The 20,555-nt window shown below is 43.1% G+C and overlaps 1 protein-coding gene across 5 annotated transcripts in view; it reads right to left on the reverse strand.

Moving 5' to 3' along the window:
• Nucleotides 1–20,555, reverse strand: part of kcnh1a (potassium voltage-gated channel, subfamily H (eag-related), member 1a) — a 58,319-nt gene that overhangs the window by 4,007 nt on the left and 33,757 nt on the right. The gene's annotated exons all lie outside the window — the stretch shown is intronic.

A 20,555-nucleotide genomic window follows, 5' to 3' on the forward strand; every position in this document is an offset into this window, starting at 1 on the left:
CCTGGTAATGTGCTGATAAAAGTTTGGCGCTGTGCGTTTGAGGTTGGCACTATTAAAGTCCCCCCCCCACAATAAGCACAGCGTCCCGATGTTGAATCTGGTGCTGTGTGAGACCTTCATGCAGCTCGCATAAAGCAGTGTCCGTGTCCACCTGAAGTGGAATATAAACGGCGCTGACTATGACCGATGTGAACTCCCGAGGAAGGTAAAAAGGATGACATTTGATGGTCAATAGTCCCAGGTTGGGTGTGCAGGAGCGTGTGAGAGGAACAATGCTCGAACTGTCGCACCAACTACTGTTCACCATTAAACACACCACCTCCCCTTGACTTCCCCGATTCCAGTGTTCTGTCCATGCGGTGGGCCGAGAAGAACTTGGCCGGCTGGATGGCATGGTCCAGCACCACTGGGTTCAGCCATGTCTTGGTAAAGCAGAGGTGATTGCAGTCCCGAATGTCTCTCTGGAACTTTACCTTGGCCCTGAGGTCATCGAGCTTGTTCTCCAGAGACTGGACGTTGGTGAGCAGAATGCTAGGCAGAGGTGTGCGGTGTGCATGCTCTTCAGCATGGAGAACTTCAGCATCAAATCCTCCAGCATCAGATCCTTCAGCGCCAGATCCTCCAGCGTCAGATCCTCCAGCGTCAGATCCTCCAGCATCAGATCCTCCAGTGTCTGATCCTCCAGCATCAGATCCTCCAGCGTCAGATCCTTCAGCATCAGATCCTCCACTCAGACTCACTGTACACTGTGGTGAAGTGTTCATGAGCTTTATGAATAAATGCAATATTAAAGTTATAATAACTTTATTTGTACTATTTTCTTTTTCTCACAGCCTGAAGATTTTTAGAATAAATGGATGATGGGAAGGCAGATTATCTCCAGCAGAACTTCATATTGAGTTCCTCAAGGTGAAGAGAAACATTACAAGTGTCCAGTCTGTGATTTAAAAAAAAGTGGTTATTGTGTTAATAGTGTGGATTTAAACCATTTGCAAAAAAAAGAACTAAACTAGCTAATGTTTAGTTTAGTAGCTAATAAACTAGCTACATTCTCTCCAAAATCACACCAGCATGACTTCTTCTTCTTCTTCTTCTTCTTATTATTATTATTATTATTATTATTATTATCAGAAATGATAATCCAGCTGATTAAGGTTTTGTGTTTCATTCTGAATCTAAATTTAAATGCAAATAAAACAAATCTTTATGATATTGAAGTAATAAACACTGACTCTGTGTGTGTGTGAGAGAGAGAGAGAGAGGGACAGTGAGAGGAGTTACTGTTACCATCACAAAGTTCCTTTTTTCCAGTAAACCACTTGCCCACTCACATAAACACTGCTGAACTCCATTTCCCATAATGCACCTCTGCATTTTTAACCCTAGTTTCTCAGTTTCTTGCTTATTGCCTTGCTCTTGGATGAGCCTTTATTCTCTCTCTCTTCAGCTATAAACACTCATCCCCTCAGCAGTCTCTCTTTATTCTCTCTCTCTATCAGCTATAAACACTTGTCCCCTCAGCAGTCTCTCTTTATTCTCTCTCTCTCTCTATCAGCTATAAACATTCAGCAGTCTCTCTTTATTCTCTCTCTCTCTATCAGCTATAAACATTCAGCAGTCTCTCGTTATTCTCTCTCTCTATCAGCTATAAACACTCAGCAGTCTCTCTTTATTCTTTCTCTTTATCGGCTATAAACACTCGTCCCCTCAGCAGTCTCTCTTTATTCTCTCTCTATCAGCTATAAACAAAAGTCAAAGAGGCTTATATAGTTGATGCAGTACACAGTGAAGTGAAACAACGTTCCTCCTGGACCAGAGGTGCTACACAGAACACAGACAAAGTACAGAGACGCAGACAAACATAGAGATATAACAGAGATAAAGACTAAAGTCTCTTAACTAAACTATACTTAATGTGCAAGAAAAGACTAGACATACAACAGAAGTGCACAGGATGATGAGACAGGACAGTGCAGACAAACAACATGTAGACCGACTCTGTGCAAAAGAACAGTGTAGACAGTGAGTGCAAATATTAGTGAAACATGTAAACAGGATAATATAAAAATGTAAAGTGAAATGTAAAGTGACGTGCGTGCAAACAGGACAATTAGTGTTTGTGTGTGTCTGTCTGTGTCCAGCACAGTTCAGTTCTCTGTTGAGATACCTGATGCCTTAGGGAAGAAACTGTTATACAGTCTGGTTGTGCTAAGTCTGTTATACAGTCTCAGTCCAAATGCTTTGGTACCTCTTTCCAGATGGCAGGAGGGTGAAGAGTGTGTGTGAGGGGTGTGTGGGGAGTGTAAGAGTGTGTGTGAGGGGTGTGTGGGGTGTGTAAGAGTGTGTGTGAGGGGTGTGTGGGGTGTGTAAGAGTGTGTGTGAGGGGTGTGTGGGGTGTGTAAGAGTGTGTGTGAGGGGTGTGTGGGATCATCCACAATGCTGTTAGCTTTGTGGATGCAGCATGTGGAGTAAATGTCTGTAATGGAGGAAAGAGAGACTCTGATGATCTTCTCAGCTGTCCTCACTGTCCCCTGAAGGGTCTTGTGATCCGAGACGGTGCAATTCCCAAACCAGGCAGTGATGCAGCTGCTCAGGATGCTCTCAATGGTCCCTCTGTAGAAGGTGGTCAGAATGGGAGTTGGAAGATGAGCCTTCCTCAGTCTTTGCAGGAAGTAGAGACGCTGATGGGCTTTTCTGGTGATGGAGCTGGTGTTGAGTGACCAGGTGAGGTCCTCCGCCATGTGAACACCAAGGAATTTGGTGCTCTTGACGATCTCCATGATGGACCCATCGATGTTCAGTGGAGAATGGTCACTCTTCACCTTGAGCTGGAGCTGGATGTCAGACTGTCCACTGACTGGAGGAGGAGATGCTGTGCAATGCCTCTCCTGAAGCCAACAACCATCTCTTTAGTCTTGTCGACGTTCAGAGACAGGTTATTAACTTTACACCAGGCTGCTAGTTGTTGTACCTCCTCTCTGTATGCTGACTCGTCGTTCTTGCTGATGAGATCCACCATGGTTGTGTCTTCGGCGAACTTGATGATGTGGTTGGAGCTGTGCATTGCTGCACAGTCATGAGTCAGCAGAGTGAACAGCAGTGGACTGATCACACAGCCCTGAGGAGCTCCAGTGCTCAGTGTGGTGGTGCTGGAGATGCTGTTCCTGATCTGGACTGACTGAGGTCTCCCAGTCAGGAAATCCAGGATTCAATTGCAGAGGGAGGTGTTGATGCCCAGCAGACTCAGCTTCTCGATCAGGTGCTGAGGAATGATTGTGTTGAATGCTGAACTGAAGTCAATGAACAGCATTCGTAGGTAAGTGTCTTTATTGTCCAGGTGTGTGAGGGCCAGGTGGAGGGTTGTGCTGATGGCATCGCCTGTGGAGCGATTTGGACGGTAGGCAAACTGCATGGGGTCAAGTGAAGGTGGCAGCAGATTCTTAATGTGTCTCATGACGAGCCTCTCGAAGCGCTTCATGATGATGGGTGTGAATGCAACGGGACGGTAGTCATTGAGACAGGACACTGGAGACTTCTTCTGCAAGGGGATGATGGTGGTTGACTTTAGGCACGTTGGGACGACGGCGCTGCTCAGGGAGATGTTGAAGATGTTTGTGAAGACATCTGCTAGCTGTTCTACACATTCCCTGAGCACTCTGCCTTTTCAAGATGGCGCCGGTGAGGTCGGCTGCCATCACGACTGCTCCTACAACTTTTTCTTTGTTTTTGTGTTTTAAATTAAGTTTCAGTACAGTAATACCGGCTAATTCTCCATCATGGAGTACATTCGTTACAATAGAGATACTCTTATTTCTATTGGTGTACAATGTACTCACAATTCGACGTTTTTGACCCCGGATCCAAGCTGGCCGAGTGAGATCCTGAGGGAGAACAAAGGACGTGACCCGAAGCGGCGGCCCCGAGGGAAACGAGCCGGCGTCAGGAACAGGCTGAGAGCCCGTGCACACCGCACACCTCTGCCTAGCATCCTGCTCGCCAACGTCCAGTCGCTGGAGAACAAGCTCGATGACCTCAGGGCCAGAGTAAAGTTCCAGAGAGACATTCGGGACTGCAATCTCCTCTGCTTCACCAAGACATGGCTGAACCCAGCGGTGCCGGACCATGCCATCCGGCCGGCCGAGTTCTTCTCGGTCCACCGCATGGACAGAACACTGGAGTCGGGGAAGTCAAGAGGAGGCGGCATGTGTTTAATGGTGAACAGCAGCTGGTGCGACAGCGCGAGCATTGTTCCTCTCACACACTCCTGCACACCCAACCTGGAACTACTGACCATCAAATGTCATCCTTTTTATCTTCCTCGGGAGTTCACATCGGTCATAGTCAGCACCGTTTATATTCCGCCTCAGGCGGACACGGACACTGCTTAATGCGAGCTGCATGAAGCACTCACACAGCACCAGACTCAGCACCGTGACGCTGTGCTTATTGTGGCGAGGGACTTTAATAGTGCCAACCTCAAACGCACAGCGCCGAACTTTTACCAACACATCAGCTGCCCCACGAGGGGTGAAAGGACGCTAGACCACTGTTACACAACAGTCAGGGACGGCTACAAGGCACAATCTCGCCCACCGTTTGGGAAATCCGACCACGCCGCCATCTTCCTCATGCCAAAATATAAACAAAGGCTCAAGCAGGAAGTTCCGGCTTGGAGGGAGGTCTTACGCTGGATAGACCAATCGGTGGACGCTCTGCAGGACGCTCTGGAGGACGCAGACTGGGACATGTTCCGGCGCAGCTCTGATGACGTCAACATGTTTACAGAAGCGGTTGTGGGATTCATCGGGAAACTAGCGGATGACACAGTTCACAAGACTATCATCAAGACTTTCCCCAATCAGAAGCCGTGGGTGGATAAATCCATCCGCGATGCTCTGAGATCCCGCTCCGCTGCGTACAACACGGGGCTCGCCAGCGGAAACATGGAGGAGTATAAAGCTGCATCCTACAGTGTACGCAGGGTGGTGAAGGAGGTGAAGCGGCACTATGGACAGAAACTAGAGTCACAATTTCAACAGAGTGGCTCTAGGAGTCTGTGGCAGGGACTAAGGACTATGACGGACTACAAAACACCATGTTCCAGATCGGTGAATGCAGACGCTTCTCTGGCAGACGAGCTAAACACCTTTTATGCTCGCTTCGAGGCTGCAGCTCAGAGCACCAACGGCGTTAGCAGTGCTAACAGCACTATAGGCAGCACACACGAGGAGCATGCCGGGGAGGACAGCGCGTTCATCATCTCGGAGCACGACATGAGAAAGGCATTCAGGAGAGTGAACACCAGGAAGGCAGCAGGACCAGATGGCATCACGGGTCGGGTCCTGAAGGCCTGTGCTGACCAGCTTGCTCCTGTGTTCACTGAGATTTTCAACCTCTCCCTGGAACAGTCTACAATCCCAACGTGCTTCAAACGGTCCACCATTGTTCCTGTCCCCAAGAAACCCCAGCCCGCCTGCCTGAACGACTACCGTCCAGTGGCCCTTACCTCAGTGGTGATGAAGTGCTTCGAAAGACTCATCAGAGACTTCATCACTTCTTCCCTACCTGACACCTTGGACCCACTACAGTTCGCGTACCGTCCCAACCGATCTACAGAGGCACACCTCCATCATGCAGCCCTGAGCCATCTGGACAGCAGAAGGGGGAATTATGTCAAAATGCTGTTTGTCGACTACAGTTCAGCGTTTAACACCATAATTCCCTCCATACTCACCACTAAGCTGGAGATCCTGGGCCTTAGCCCATCCCTGTGTGGTTGGATCTCCAACTTCCTGCGAGACAGACCTCAGGCAGTACAGTTGGGCAACCATGTCTCACCCTCACTCACCCTCAGCACTGGAGCCCCCCAGGGTTGTGTTCTGAGCCCCCTGCTGTACTCTCTGTACACCTTTGACTGTGTGGCCACTTCCAGCTCCACCAACATCGTGAAGTTTGCGGACGATACTGTGGTGGTGGGCCTGATCTCCAATAACAACGAGACAGCCTACCTAGAGGAGATTAAAAACCTGGAGACATGGTGCCAGGTCAACAATCTCCTCCTGAACGTCAGCAAGACTAAGGAGCTGATAGTGGACTTTAGCACAAAGCAGGAGAGGAATTACTGGCCCCTCACCATCAACGGGACCCCAGTGGAGAGAGTGGACAGTTTCTGTTACCTAGGTGTTTACATCACGCAGGACCTGACATGGTCCTATCACGTTAACACCCTGGTGAAGAAGGCCCTGCAGCGTCTTTATCATCTCAGACGCCTGAAGGACTTTAAACTGCCCTCAAAGGTGCTAAAGACATTCTACACCTGCACCATTGAGAGCATCCTGACAGGAAGTATCACTGCCTGGTTTGGGAACAGCACCAAACAGGACAGGCAAGCTCTCCAGAGGGTGGTGCGATCAGCTGAGCGCACCATCCACACCAAGCTTCCTGACCTGGACACCATATACAGCAAGCGGTGCTGGACCAAAGCCAGCAAGATTATGAAGGACCTCAGCCATCCCAACAATGGACTCTTCTCTCTGTTAAGGTCAGGGAAATGTTTCCGTTCCTTGAAGGCGAACACAGAGAGAATGAGGAGGAGCTTCTTCCTGCAGGCCATTCGGGCCCTCAACCAGAACACCTAGGATCTGGACTCTTTGTTCTTACCCCCACACAACATAACATAACATTCTACCTCAGCTGATTGTTGCACATGCTAATATTGCACTACTCTGTACACACAATAACACTCACTGTACATCTTCTCTGTACATCTTTGTGTGTGCACTGCACTGTCACTTTACTCCCTGTTAAACTGGACTTATATTTTGCCTTATATACACTTCTACAATATATTTATATATTTATCTTACATATGCACACTGTACATACTGTACTCTTTTGCATCACCATTTCATTGTTGACCATTTTATCTACATATATTCATATACTGTATCTTCTGTACATTATAGAGTCTACACATATATTTATTTATATTGTTTTATTTTTTCACATATACTATACATATACTATATTGTACTATATATATATATATATATATATATTTCGTTTTTGCTTTTATACTTTTATATTTTTACACTTTTATATCTGTTACACATTTTCTTTTTTACTCTTTCCTCTTTCATGTAAGACAGTCATAAAAGGCATTTCACTACATGTCGTACTGTGTATGATTTCGTATGTGACAAACAGAATTTGAATTTGATTTGAATTTGAATGTTGTCTGGTCCAGCAGCTTTCCGTGGGTCTCTGCATAGAGTTTTCCTCACGTCAGCCGTGGTGAGACAGAGCACCTGGTCCTCTGAAGAAGGGATGGACTTCCTCACTGTCACGTCATTTTGTGCCTCAAACCGAGTGTAGAAGCTGTTCAGCGCATCTGGAAGGGAGGCATCACTGTCACAGGCAGGTGGAGCTGGCCTGTAGTTGGTAATGGACTGGATGCCTTGCCACATGCACCGAGTGTCGCCGCTGCTCTGGAAGTGGCCATGGATTCTCTGGGAGTGTGCGCGCTTTGCCTCTCTAATGGCTCGAGACAGTTTAGCCCGTGCTGTTCTTAGGGCGTTCATGTCTCCAGCTCTGAAGGCAGAGTCTCTGGATTTTAGCAGCACGCACACACCTTTGCGGTCATCCACGGCTTCTGGTTGGAGCGTATGGTGATGGACTTGGAGATGGTCACATCATCGATGCACTTATAGCCGGTCACTGATGCCGTGTACTCCTCCAAGTCAATAGAGTCGCCATCGGTTGCAGCCTCCCTAAACATGTCCTAGTCAGTGCACTCAAAACAGTCCTGAAGAGCAGAGATGGCTCCTGCTGGCCAGGTTTTAACCTGTTTCAGAACCGGTTTAGAGCGTCTGACGAGTGGTCTGTATGCTGGAATCAACATCACAGAGATGTGGTCTGAGTACCTGAGGTGGGGGCGGGGCTCCGCACGATACGCGCCAGGAATGTTTGTGTAAACAAGATCCAACAAAATGTTTGTCCCTCTCGTAGCAAAGTCCACATGCTGATGGAATTTAGGGAGCACTGTTTTGAGATTTGCATGATTGAAATCTCCAGCGATAATAAACAGTCCGTCGGGGTGAGCATTCTGCAGCTCGCTAATAGCTCCGTACAGCTCACACAGAGCCTCCAGCTTTAGTGCTGGGTGGAATGTACACTCCGATAATGAAAGTGGTGGTGAATTCCCGGGGTAAATAAAAAGGTCTGCATCTAACAGTTACAAACTCCACTAGGGATGAACAGTAACTAGAGACAAGCACAGAGTCCTTACACCATTCCGTGTTGATGTAAACACACACGCCACCACCGCGAGTCTTACCACACGGGGCTGCATTTCTGTTGGCACGAAACACGGTTAGCCCAGCTAGCTGAATGGCAGCGTCCGGAACTCTGTCGCTGAACCACGTCTCCGTGAAAACAAAGATGCTGCAGTCTCTGTACTCACACTGTGCAGTTTGCTGGAGTTGGATGTAGTCCAGTTTATTATCCAGGGAGCAGACATTTGATAGCAGTATGGAGGGGAGTGCCAGCCGGCTAGGGTTTGTTTTTAGCCTAGCACGGACACCCGCCCTATTTCCGCGCTTCTGCTTTCTCGCGCAGCGCTTCCGTCGACTCTTATCCTGGCCACTGGCATCAGGCGAAGCCGAGGGCTTGGGGGCTGGTCTCCGTAGCAAGCCGAGATCACAAAGCTTTTCCTGTAGGTCATCGTGCACATTGTCTGTTGCACGATTCCCATAATCCAGTAGTGTCTGGCGGTCGTACACATGAACACTGTTGTATCTGGTGTCCATATGCTGCTAAAGTCGGGCTATTTCGGGACAATAGCACCATTTTTGGTCCGGAGTGGCCACTGTGTGCTACTGCCGTGCCACCATCTTAAGCATCTTAAACACTTGTCCCCTCAGCAGTCTCTCTTTATTCTCTCTCTATTAGCTATAAACACTCGTCCCCTCAGCAGTCTCTCTTTATTCTCTCTCTATTAGCTATAAACACTCGTCCCCTCGGCAGTCTCTCTTTATTCTCTCTCTATCAGCTATAAACACTCATCCCCTCAGCAGTCTGTCTTTATTCTCTCTCTCTTCAGCTATAAACACTCTTCCCCTCATCAGTCTCTCTTTATTCTCTCTCTCTATCAGCTATAAACACTCGTCCCCTCGGCAGTCTCTCTTTATTCTCTCTCTCTATATCAGCTATAAACACTCGTCCCCTCAGCAGTCTCTCTTTATTCTCTCTCTCTTCAAGTTAATATGAGCTGAATCTCAGCTGCTCATGTTACTGAGAAACACGAAGATGTGTGAACTCTGTAAACTCTGAAAAAAATTAAATTAAACGAGGGATGATGACAGTGTGAAAAGCTCCAATAAAAAGAAAGAACTCTGACAAAGTTAGTGACTGATGAAGAAGAATCTGAGGGTCTGAACGATGCAGAGTCTGAATGATCTGAGGTGAATCTGAGGTGTTTCACAAATAAATACGTTTTTGAAGAAGTGAGAATCTCAACCGAAAGTAAATTGTGTATTCCTCTGAACTTAAACGGTTCCAGAGACATTAGAAAAAGAGCTGAACTCATTAAACAGAAACAATAGATGTTACGTAGTGATGTTAAAATGCAGTGACTGGACACAAGCGTGAGAACTGGTCTCTCTTCTCAGCCGTTACACCACACTTTAGTGGGTGAGATGGTGTTTTAGTTACAGGTTTTATTCCTTTGTTATATCAGGTTGAAGAAGTCATAAAAGCCACACTCCTAGAAGTTTGAAGCCAGATTAAAATAATGTTTTGTTATTATTTGTGTATAAATTAAACCGTCAGTGATAGAGAGAATGTTCTATGCTGTTGAACTGCTCCACTAGTGAGTGTTTATTCCTGGGATGTGATTTTAACTGAACAGAACTTAACATAGACAGAAACCATGTTGAACCTCATTTACATTCATATACACCTCTCACAAAAGTTATCAATAAACATTTCTGGCATTTAGCAGACATCCTTATCCAGAGAACTATACATTTATCTCTTTCATACAACTGAGCAATTGAAGGTTAAGGGCCTTACTCAGGGGCCCAACAGTGGTAGTTTGGTGGTCTTGAGACTTGAACTCACAACCTTCAGATCAGTGCCTTAACCACTGAACTACTGCAAGAAGCCTGAGCTAATAATCCTGAACTGAGCAGTATTTGGAGGCTTTTACATGGCTATGTACTTGGACACATCATAATGTTTTATCCCGTGCACCAGCTTGTGTATTTTCCCTATTTTAATAATTAAACTGCAGGATTAACAGATTACAGGTGATCAAAACTACCAGCGCTCCTCTCAAAAAGAAAACCCAACTGGCCGACACATTAAGAGTAAAAGTCCATAGGTTTCTGGTCTGGTCTAAGGTCAGTTTCAGTTCAGACCAGACGGATTCACCATCTTAACACTTTCATTCTTGAAAAGAAAAACAGAGAGAAACGGTTCATTCATGCCTCATGTTCTGAGCATGGGACACTTCACTAATCCCCAAGGATTTAATTGCTCATTCAATTTTCATACAAGACACCTTATACACTATTTATTTAACTTATTTGCCTGTGTATATGTTTGCACCCGACACCAAGACAAATTCCTAGTACTGTGTTCTCCTTGCTGACCCTTTGCTGTACCTGGCAATAAACCTTTTTCTGATTCTGATTCTCATTAGAGAAAAATCTAAATTAAAATGTTAACTCTTTTTCATTTTTATTTTAGTTTTTTTAGTCATGTAAAGCTGCTCTGTGACTACATCCCAAGGTCCCAAAGGTTTTGAACATTTAGAAGTGTTTTAGGGAATGAGATGACTGTAAAGAGGATCAGGGAGGCAGCTGGTGAGAAGGTTGAAAGTTGACTTGAAAAATTAAAATGCTAACAACAGAAATGTCATAAAGTGGGTAGCATTCTCTTTCTGCCACAATTTGACCTGCATAGATCCTCCTCAACATCTGCTAGTGGAGATTCAAGCTGTTCTTGCTGACTTTTTTGGCTCACCAGAGTGCGATACCTACTGAAAGAGGAGAGAGGGCATGGACTTGTTCACCTGAAAATCAGGATGGTGGCCTTCTGTCTGCACTTCCTACAAAGACTCTTCAATAGTTCAGCAACCTTTCAGGCAACCACATGCACCATACAACGTCCTTTAAGCATGGATCTTATCTTATTATTTACTTTGAAAATCCAAGACACCTGGCAGGAGAGAAAACACAAAGAGTGGAAATCAGATCCACGTGGGCAGTTGTCCAGCTGCCCAACAGCTGGGGAAAGAGCACTGCTGTCGGTTCACTGTAGAGGAGCAGCTATTCCAAACACCAAGAAAATCTCAGAGCCTGGTCCTCTCATCCCTACTGGACGACTGTGCAGGGCCTTACTTGGAAGATGGAAAATCACTGTTCAAAGTTCTCACAAAACACTGGTAAATGTTTGTAAAAAGTTAGTGTCATATTCTTTAACAAAAAGGTTTTAGATAAAAAAAAGTTGATTCACCTTGCAAACTAAATTGAGAAAATAAACCAGAATGGAGATCCTTGTATAGGCCACCATTAATCTAAAGGTGCCACGGTGCTATCGCTGTCGATGCTTTTATTTCAGTTTTACTGGGTTCTGATCAGGGTTGTGTCTCCCTACTGGTGCTACTGGATCTTAGTGCAGCTTTTGACACCATTGACCACACTGTTCTACTTGATAGACTAGAACATGTTGTTGGTGTTAAAGGAACAGCCCTGTCCTGGCTCAGGTCTTATTTGACTGACCGTTATCAGTTTGTAGATCTAGATGGTCACTTCTCTATGCATACCAAGGTTATGTTCAGTGTTCCATAAGGTTCTGTTTTAGGCCCACTGCTTTTCTCCCTATATATGCTACCCCTTGGTGCAATTATTTATAAACATGGTATTAGCTTCCACTGTTATGCCGACGACACACAGCTATATGTTTCAGCTAAATCAGATGAGAGACACCAGCTTATTAAGATAGAAGAATGTGTAAAGGACACTCCCTGCTTAACTCCTGCTTAATTCGGACAAGACAGAGGTGCTTGTACTAGGACCACATGTAGCTAGAAGTGAGCTTTCTGATTACAGAGTAATGGTGGATGGTCTTTCTGTTTCATCTTGTCCAGCAGTAAAAGATCTTGGAGTGATTATTGACTCTGGTCTTTGGTTTGAAGCTCATGTAGATAATATCACTCGGGTAGCCTTCTTCCATCTCAGAAATATTTCCAAGATAAGAAATATGATGTCACTTCATGATGCAGAGAAACTAGTTCATGTTTTTGTTAGCTCTAGGTTGGATTATTGTAATGTCTTACTGTCTGGATGTTCCAGTAGGAGCAGAAACAAGCTCTAGTTAGTCCAGAATGCAGCAGCTAGAGTCCTAACTAGAACCAGAAGATATGAACACATCACTCCTATTTTATCCACACTACATTGGCTCCCAGTCAAATTTCACATTGATTATAAAATACTGTTACTAACCTATAAAGCACTAAATGGTCTCGCGCCGCAGTACCTGAGCGATCTTTTAGTCTTTTATGATCCGCCACGCCTACTCCGATCAAAGGGTGCTGGTTACTTGGTAGTACCTCAAGTAGCAAAGGCTACAGCAGGGGGCGGAGCTTTCTCTTTCAAAGCCCCACAGTTATGGAACAGCCTTCCAATTAGTGTTGGGGATTCAGACACAGTCTCAGTGTTTAAGTCTAGGCTGAAGACACATTTGTTTAGTCGAGCTTTTAATGTATAGTTTTATATATAGGTAAAGGAACAGATCTGGAAGGTTCATGGTCAGAGAGTGTTTGGTGACTGGGATGTGTTGGATGCTGTCTCCTTACCACCCTCACAAGTCACTCAGGTTTGCTGACTGTGAAGTGGTTGGACACTTTATGTCCCGGGAAGCCTTCATGTCTGTGACCTTCTGGCTCTCCCTTTTAGTTATGATGTCATAGCTAGTCTTGCCGGAGTCCCTGCCTGCACTTTATACATAATCTACATTGTCCTTAAACATCACATGATCAGAATCATACTTAATATCTTTCTCTTTCTCTCTCTGTCTTTCTCTGTGGAGCTATACACCCCACTCCTGAGCTCCTAGTGTTTGCCAGTTTCCAGTGCGACCACTGACCTACCCCTGGTCGGAGTCTCGTCGCTTGATGGTGCCCACTGATGCTGTGGATGGAACTGTGTGGACCAGGAGACAGCCATGGACAGAGACACTTGGGGACTTTCACACCATCACAGATCTGCCATTTCATCTGTCAGCCCGTGACAGCAAAGAATTAGTGTTTATAATGACCTCAGAAACTACACTGACCTAATAGTTCCTCATGGGCCATTGATTGCTGTTGTAGAAAGGACATTAATCAGCTACAGTTACATTATTTACTATTTAGTGTCACCCAAATGAGGATGGGTTCCTTTCTGAGCCTGGTTCCTCTCAAGGTTTCTTCCTTATTCCATCCCAGGGAGATTTTCTTTGCCACCATCGCCACAGGCATCTCATTAGGGATAAAACAGGGATAAAATAGTTTAATAATTAAATTTAATAATTTATTCTTATTTCTAGTTATTTAGTTTTTTTTTTTCATTTTTTGCCCTCCCCTTTCTCTGTTTGTCTTCTTTTGTAAAGCTGCTTTGAGACAATGTTCATTGTAAAAGGCGCTATACAAATAAATTGAATTGAATTGAATTGAATAGTTCTGTGGATATTTGAGATGCGGTGGTGTAAAAATGAAGCTCTGTGCTCGGCTGTGATAGATTCCTGTCTTTGTGGATTAGAGCCTGTTCTTGTGCTGCCATGACCAAAGCCGTGGAGTGATTTAGTCTACAACAGTATTTTCCCAGGGCTCAGTGATGTACATGGAGAGTAAAGGCCATCTAGTATGATCCCACAGCAGAGCTACTATAACACAGAGTGCTGAAGAAGTGACTGCTGGCTCTGATAGAACAGAATCAAATTACACCGAGCATGACAGCCTGCTGTGTCTGGAGCTGCAGAGCGTCAGAGTGACCATGCTGACTCCTGGACACCACCCAAATGCTGCTACAATGGACACATGAACAACAGAAGCATGGAGCAATCATGTGGATTGTGTGCATGTGTGTGTGTGTGTGTGTGCGTGTGTCTTACCTGGGGAAGAGATGGCACCAGGATGCACTATGGGAAGACGGTGAGACAGCAGAGACAGTGTGATGTTCTGGGCATTGTTCTGCTAGGAAACCTCTGGTCCTGGAGTTCATGTGGATGCTAATTTCACACAAACCACCTGCCCAAACATTGTTACAGACCAGGTCAGGAGATCCCTTCATGGTAATGGTATAGGAAGGAGTGGTAGTGAAGGAGTAATAGTAAAGGAGTAATAGTGAAGGAGTAATAATGAAGGAGTGGTAGTGAAGGAGTAATAATGAAGGAGTACTAGTAAATGAGTAATAGTGAAGGAGTGGTAGTGAAGGAGTGATAGTGAAGGAGTAATAGTAAAGGAGTAATAGTGAAGGAGTGGTAGTGAAGGAGTAATAGTGAAGGAGTGGTAGTGAAGGAGTAATAGTGAAGTAGTAATAGTGAAGGAGTAATAGTGATGGAGTGGTAGTGAAGGAGTAATAGTAAAGGAGTAATAGTAAACGAGTTATAGTAAAGGAGTAATAGTGAAGGAGTGGTAGTGAAGGAGTAATAGTGAAGGAGTGGTAGTGAAGGAGTAATAGTGAAGTAGTAATAGTGAAGGAGTAATAGTGAAGGAGTGGTAGTGAAGGAGAAATAGTGAAGGAGTAATAGTAAAGGAGTAATAGTGAAGGAGTAATAGTAAACGAGTGATAGCAAAGGAGTGATAGTAAAGGAGTAATAGTGAAGGAGTAATAGTGAAGGAGTGGTAGTGAAGGAGTAATAGTAAACGAGTAATAGTAAAGGAGTAATAGTGAAGGAGTAATAGTAAAGGAGTAATAGTGAAGGAGTAATAGTAAACGAGTGATAGCAAAGGAGTGATAGTAAAGGAGTAATAGTGAAGGAGTGATAGTGAAGGAGTAATAGTGAAGGAGTGGTAGTGAAGGAGTAATAGTAAATGAGTAATAGCAAAGGAGTAATAGTGAAGGAGTAATAGTAAAGGAGTAATAGTGAAGGAGTAATTGTGAAGGAGTAATAGTGAAGGAGTACTAGTGAAGGAGTAATAGTGAAGGAGTAATTGTGAAGGAGTAATAGTAAAGGAGTAATAGTAAAGGAGTAATAGTAAAGGAGTAATAGTGAAGGAGTAATAGTGAAGGAGTGGTAGTGAAGGAGTAATAGTGAAGGAGTAATAGTGAAGGAGTAATAGTGAAGGAGTAATAGTGAAGGAGTACTAGTAAATGAGTTATAGTAAAGGAGTAAGAGTGAAGGAGTGGTAGTGAAGGAGTAATAGTAAACGAGTAATAGCAAAGGAGTAATAGTAAAGGAGTAATAGTAAAGGAGTAATAGTGAAGGAGTGATAGTGAAGGAGTAATAGTGAAGGAGTGATAGTGAAGGAGTAATAGTGAAGGAGTAATAGCAAAGGAGTGATAGTAAAGGAGTGATAGTGAAGGAGTGATAGTGAAGGAGTAATAGTGAAGGAGTAATAGTAAAGGAGTAATAGTAAAGGAGTGATAGTGAAGGAGTAATAGTGAAGGAGTAATAGTGAAGGAGTGGTAGTGAAGGAGTAATAGTGAAGGAGTAATAGTAAAGGAGTAATAGTGAAGGAGTAATAGTAAAGGAGTGATAGTAAAGGAGTGATAGTGAAGGAGTGATAGTGAAGGAGTAATAGTGAAGGAGTGGTAGTGAAGGAGTAATAGTAAATGAGTAATAGCAAAGGAGTAATAGTGAAGGAGTAATAGTGAAGGAGTAATAGTGAAGGAGTAATAGTGAAGGAGTAATAGCGAAGGAGTAATAGTAAAGGAGTAATAGTGAAGGAGTAATAGTGAAGGAGTAATAGTAAAGGAGTAATAGTAAAGGAGTACTAGTGAAGGAGTAATAGTGAAGGAGTAATAGTGAAGGAGTAATAGTAAAGGAGTAATAGTAAAGGAGTACTAGTGAAGGAGTAATAGTGAAGGAGTAATAGTGAAGGAGTAATAGTAAAGGAGTACTAGTGAAGGAGTAATAGTGAAGGAGTAATAGTAAAGGAGTACTAGTAAACGAGTTATAGTAAAGGAGTAATAGTGAAGGAGTGATAGTGAAGGAGTAATAGTGAAGGAGTAATAGTGAAGGAGTAATAGTAAAGGAGTAATAGTGAAGGAGTAATAGTGAAGGAGTAATAGTAAAGGAGTAATAGTAAAGGAGTAATAGTGAAGGAGTGGTAGTGAAGGAGTAATAGTAAATGAGTAATAGCAAAGGAGTAATAGTAAAGGAGTAATAGTGAAGGAGTAATAGTAAAGGAGTACTAGTAAACGAGTTATAGTAAAGGAGTAATAGTGAAGGAGTGGTAGTGAAGGAGTAATAGTGAAGGAGTAATAGTAAATGAGTAATAGCAAAGGAGTAATAGTAAAGGAGTAATAGTAAAGGAGTAATAGTGAAGGAGTAATAGTGAAGGAGTAATAGTAAAGGAGTAATAGTAAAGGAGTAATAGTGAAGGAGTGGTAGTGAAGGAGTAATAGTGAAGGAGTAATAGTGAAGGAGTAATAGTGAAGGAGTAATAGTGAAGGAGTAATAGTAAAGGAGTAATAGTGAAGGAGTAATAGTAAAGGAGTAATAGTAAAGGAGTGATAGTGAAGGAGTAATAGTGAAGGAGTAATAGTAAAGGAGTAATAGTGAAGGAGTAATAGTAAAGGAGTAATAGTAAAGGAGTAATAGTAAAGGAGTGATAGTAAAGGAGTGATAGTGAAGGAGTGATAGTGAAGGAGTAATAGTGAAGGAGTAATAGTGAAGGAGTAATAGTAAAGGAGTAATAGTGAAGGAGTAATAGTAAAGGAATAATAGTAAAGGAGTAATAGTAAAGGAGTAATAGTAAAGGAGTAATAGTGAAGGAGTACTAGTAAACGAGTAATAGCAAAGGAGTAACAGTAAAGGAGTAATAGTAAAGGAGTAATAGTGAAGGAGTAATAGTAAAGGAGTAATAGTAAAGGAGTAATAGTAAAGGAGTGATAGTGAAGGAGTAATAGTAAAGGAGTGATAGTGAAGGAGTAATAGTAAATGAGTAATAGCAAAGGAGTAATAGTAAAGGAGTAATAGCAAAGGAATAATAGTAAAGGAGTAATAGTAAAGGAGTGATAGTGAAGGAGTAATAGTGAAGGAGTAATAGTAAAGGAGTAATAGTGAAGGAGTAATAGTAAAGGAATAATAGTAAAGGAGTACTAGTAAACGAGTTATAGTAAAGGAGTAATAGTGAAGGAGTACTAGTAAACGAGTAATAGCAAAGGAGTAACAGTAAAGGAGTAATAGTAAAGGAGTAATAGTGAAGGAGTAATAGTAAAGGAGTAATAGTAAAGGAGTAATAGTAAAGGAGTGATAGTGAAGGAGTAATAGTAAAGGAGTGATAGTGAAGGAGTAATAGTAAATGAGTAATAGCAAAGGAGTAATAGTAAAGGAGTAATAGTAAAGGAGTAATAGTAAAGGAGTAATAGTAAAGGAGTGATAGTGAAGGAGTAATAGTAAATGAGTAATAGCAAAGGAGTAACAGTAAAGGAGTAATAGTAAAGGAGTGATAGTGAAGGAGTAATAGTAAAGGAGTACTAGTAAACGAGTACTAGCAAAGGAGTAACAGTAAAGGAGTAATAGTAAAGGAATAATAGTGAAGGAGTAATAGTAAAGGAGTACTAGTAAACGAGTTATAGTAAAGGAGTAATAGTGAAGGAGTGATAGTGAAGGAGTAATAGTGAAGGAGTAATAGTGAAGGAGTAATAGTGAAGGAGTAATAGTAAAGGAGTACTAGTAAACGAGTTATAGTAAAGGAGTAAGAGTGAAGGAGTGGTAGTGAAGGAGTAATAGTAAAGGAGTAATAGTGAAGGAGTGATAGTGAAGGAGTGGTAGTAAAGGAGTAATAGTCAAGGAGTGGTAGTGGGGGAGTAATAGTAAAGGAGTAATAGTAAAGGAGTAATAGTGAAGGAGTGGTAGTGAAGGAGTAATAGTGATGGAGTGGTAGTGAAAGATAGGTTTATCTGTAAATTGTTCCTCGTCCTTAAACAGTTGGAGCGTGGTGATGATGCTCTGGGGGACTTAAAGGATCTGCTGATAACATCTTAGTGCCAGACACAACAGCATACCAGAGGTCCTGTAGAGTCCATGCCTCAAAGAGTCAGTTTTCACAGCACAAGGACACACACACACAAACACTAGCTTATTAGGTGCATGTGCATAGTGCCTTTCGACCCTGTTGCCATTGGAGACCAGAATAAGAACTTAGTAAAGAACCAGTGTGAACAGCAGACAGGAGTGTATTCAGGAATGAATTCATCAAGCCTACACACACTCACTTGACTGACCGACAGACAGACAGGTGTGTAGTGTGTATTAGTGTGTATTAGTGTGTAATAGTGTGTAGTGGTTTGTAGGATTAGACTTGTGTGTTTGTGTCAGAAGGTCTCTGAGCAGAATGGACTGGCTACACAAATGAGTTCTGTGTTATAAGTTTCCTTACATAGCTGTAATCAGTGCTCACACACACACACACACACACACATACCTTTGTATACTGGTTAATCCTGCCAGAATTCTCCTACCTCCATATGCCTGAGAACAGCGTGAGGCTTTACTGCAGCACACACATACTGTGCCAGTTTTCAGAACAGATCATAACAATATTCTCTGCTTCAACCTTCTCTGTGGAGAGGAGTGTATTTTTATCCACTTATAGAGTCCGAGGAATGATCCATCAAAAATAACACACAAAGAGTCTTGTTGCAGTTAACAAGCGAATATCTCTCACCAAATCTCTTCCAGAAACACACACCAGCACCTTCATTTACAAACCGCACACAGCTTTGAGATGTTTTATTAAATAAACACTCAGTGTTTATAATGATTTATAATCCCACTCTCAGTGTTTATAATGATTTATAATCCCACTCTCTGTGTTTATAATGATTTATAATCCCACTCTCAGTGTTTATAATGATTTATAATCCCACTCTCTGGTGTTTATAATGATTTATAATCCCACTCTCTGTGTTTATAATGATTTATAATCCCACTCTCTGGTGTTTATAATGATTTATAATCCCACTCTCTGTGTTTATAATGATTTATAATCCCACTCTCAGTGTTTATGGTGATTTATAATCCCACTCTCTGTGTTTATAATGATTTATAATCCCACTCTCTGGTGTTCAGTCTGGTTCCTCTCCAGGTTTCGGCTCATTATAGAGAGACTTGAACAGATCCATGGTCTGATATTCAGGATATAAATCTGCTGTTCCATCAATACCCCATCACAATGGAACAGCTGTGTGTCCGATTTCCTGTGTGTGTGTGTGTGTGTGTGTGTGTGTGTCTGAACAGACTGTCTGCTAGTGGTTTGTGCTGACTGTCGTCACATTACACACACTCATCACCTTCTTGCACAACGTGAAACTTCAGCACTGACACACACACACACACACACAGCAGTGAATAAAAAATGATATGAAAGAGAGTGTAATCACTGCTGCTGAATGTATGTAATGTTTGAGACTAATAGATAAAAATCTTGGAGAGCAAAGAGCTCTCACACACACACACACACACACACTGAGCACGTCATGACCTTTAAAACTGTTACGTTTGCATTAGCAGGACTGCCTTGTCAACCCTCTTTTTCTGCAATCATCACTCCACTGTTTTTATTCCTTTATTCATCCATTTTTATAGCATATGCTGTTACACACACACACACACACAAAATGAAGTACTGAAGTTGTGCTAACTTTCCTGCATAGCTGAGTTTTTATTATAAAGTGTTTCTTCTTCTCTCTCATGTTTTCTCAGATAAAGCATGAAGTTACAGCAGGTCTGTGTGTTGCTTCACAAATTCAGAGGAACTTCGAGTCCAAACACAGTTCCAGCATGACACTGACCTCATGAGCTCATTACACAACATCAGGAGCATGAATACACAATTCATTTATTATTAAATTTGTGACTAAATCCACATTACAAAACCAAATAACACACATACCTGTCAAATACACAGATCAGCCATAACATAATGACCTAATATTGTGTTGGTCCCCTTTTGCTGCCAGAACAGCCCTGACCCATTGAGGCATGGACTCCACTAGATCCCTGAAGGTGTGCTGTGGGATCTGGCACCAAGATGTTAGCAGTAGTTGTGAGGTGGAGCCTCCATGGATCGGACTTGTTTGTCCAGCATATCCCACAGATACTCGATTGGATTGAGATCTGGGGAATTTGGAGGCCCTGAGGTCAACAGCTCAAACTGATTGTTGTGGTCATCAAACCATTCCTGCTTTGTGGCTACTATCTTGCTAAAACCACAGCCATCAGGGAATACTGTTTCCATGAAAGGGTGTACATGGTCACATGCAACAATGCTTAGGTAGGTGCTACATGTCAAAGTAACATCCACAAGGATGGCAGAACCCAAGGTTTCCCAGCAGAACACT

Source organism: Hemibagrus wyckioides, linkage group LG09, assembly GCF_019097595.1.
Source record: "Hemibagrus wyckioides isolate EC202008001 linkage group LG09, SWU_Hwy_1.0, whole genome shotgun sequence".
NCBI classification, from domain to species: Eukaryota; Metazoa; Chordata; class Actinopteri; order Siluriformes; family Bagridae; genus Hemibagrus; species Hemibagrus wyckioides.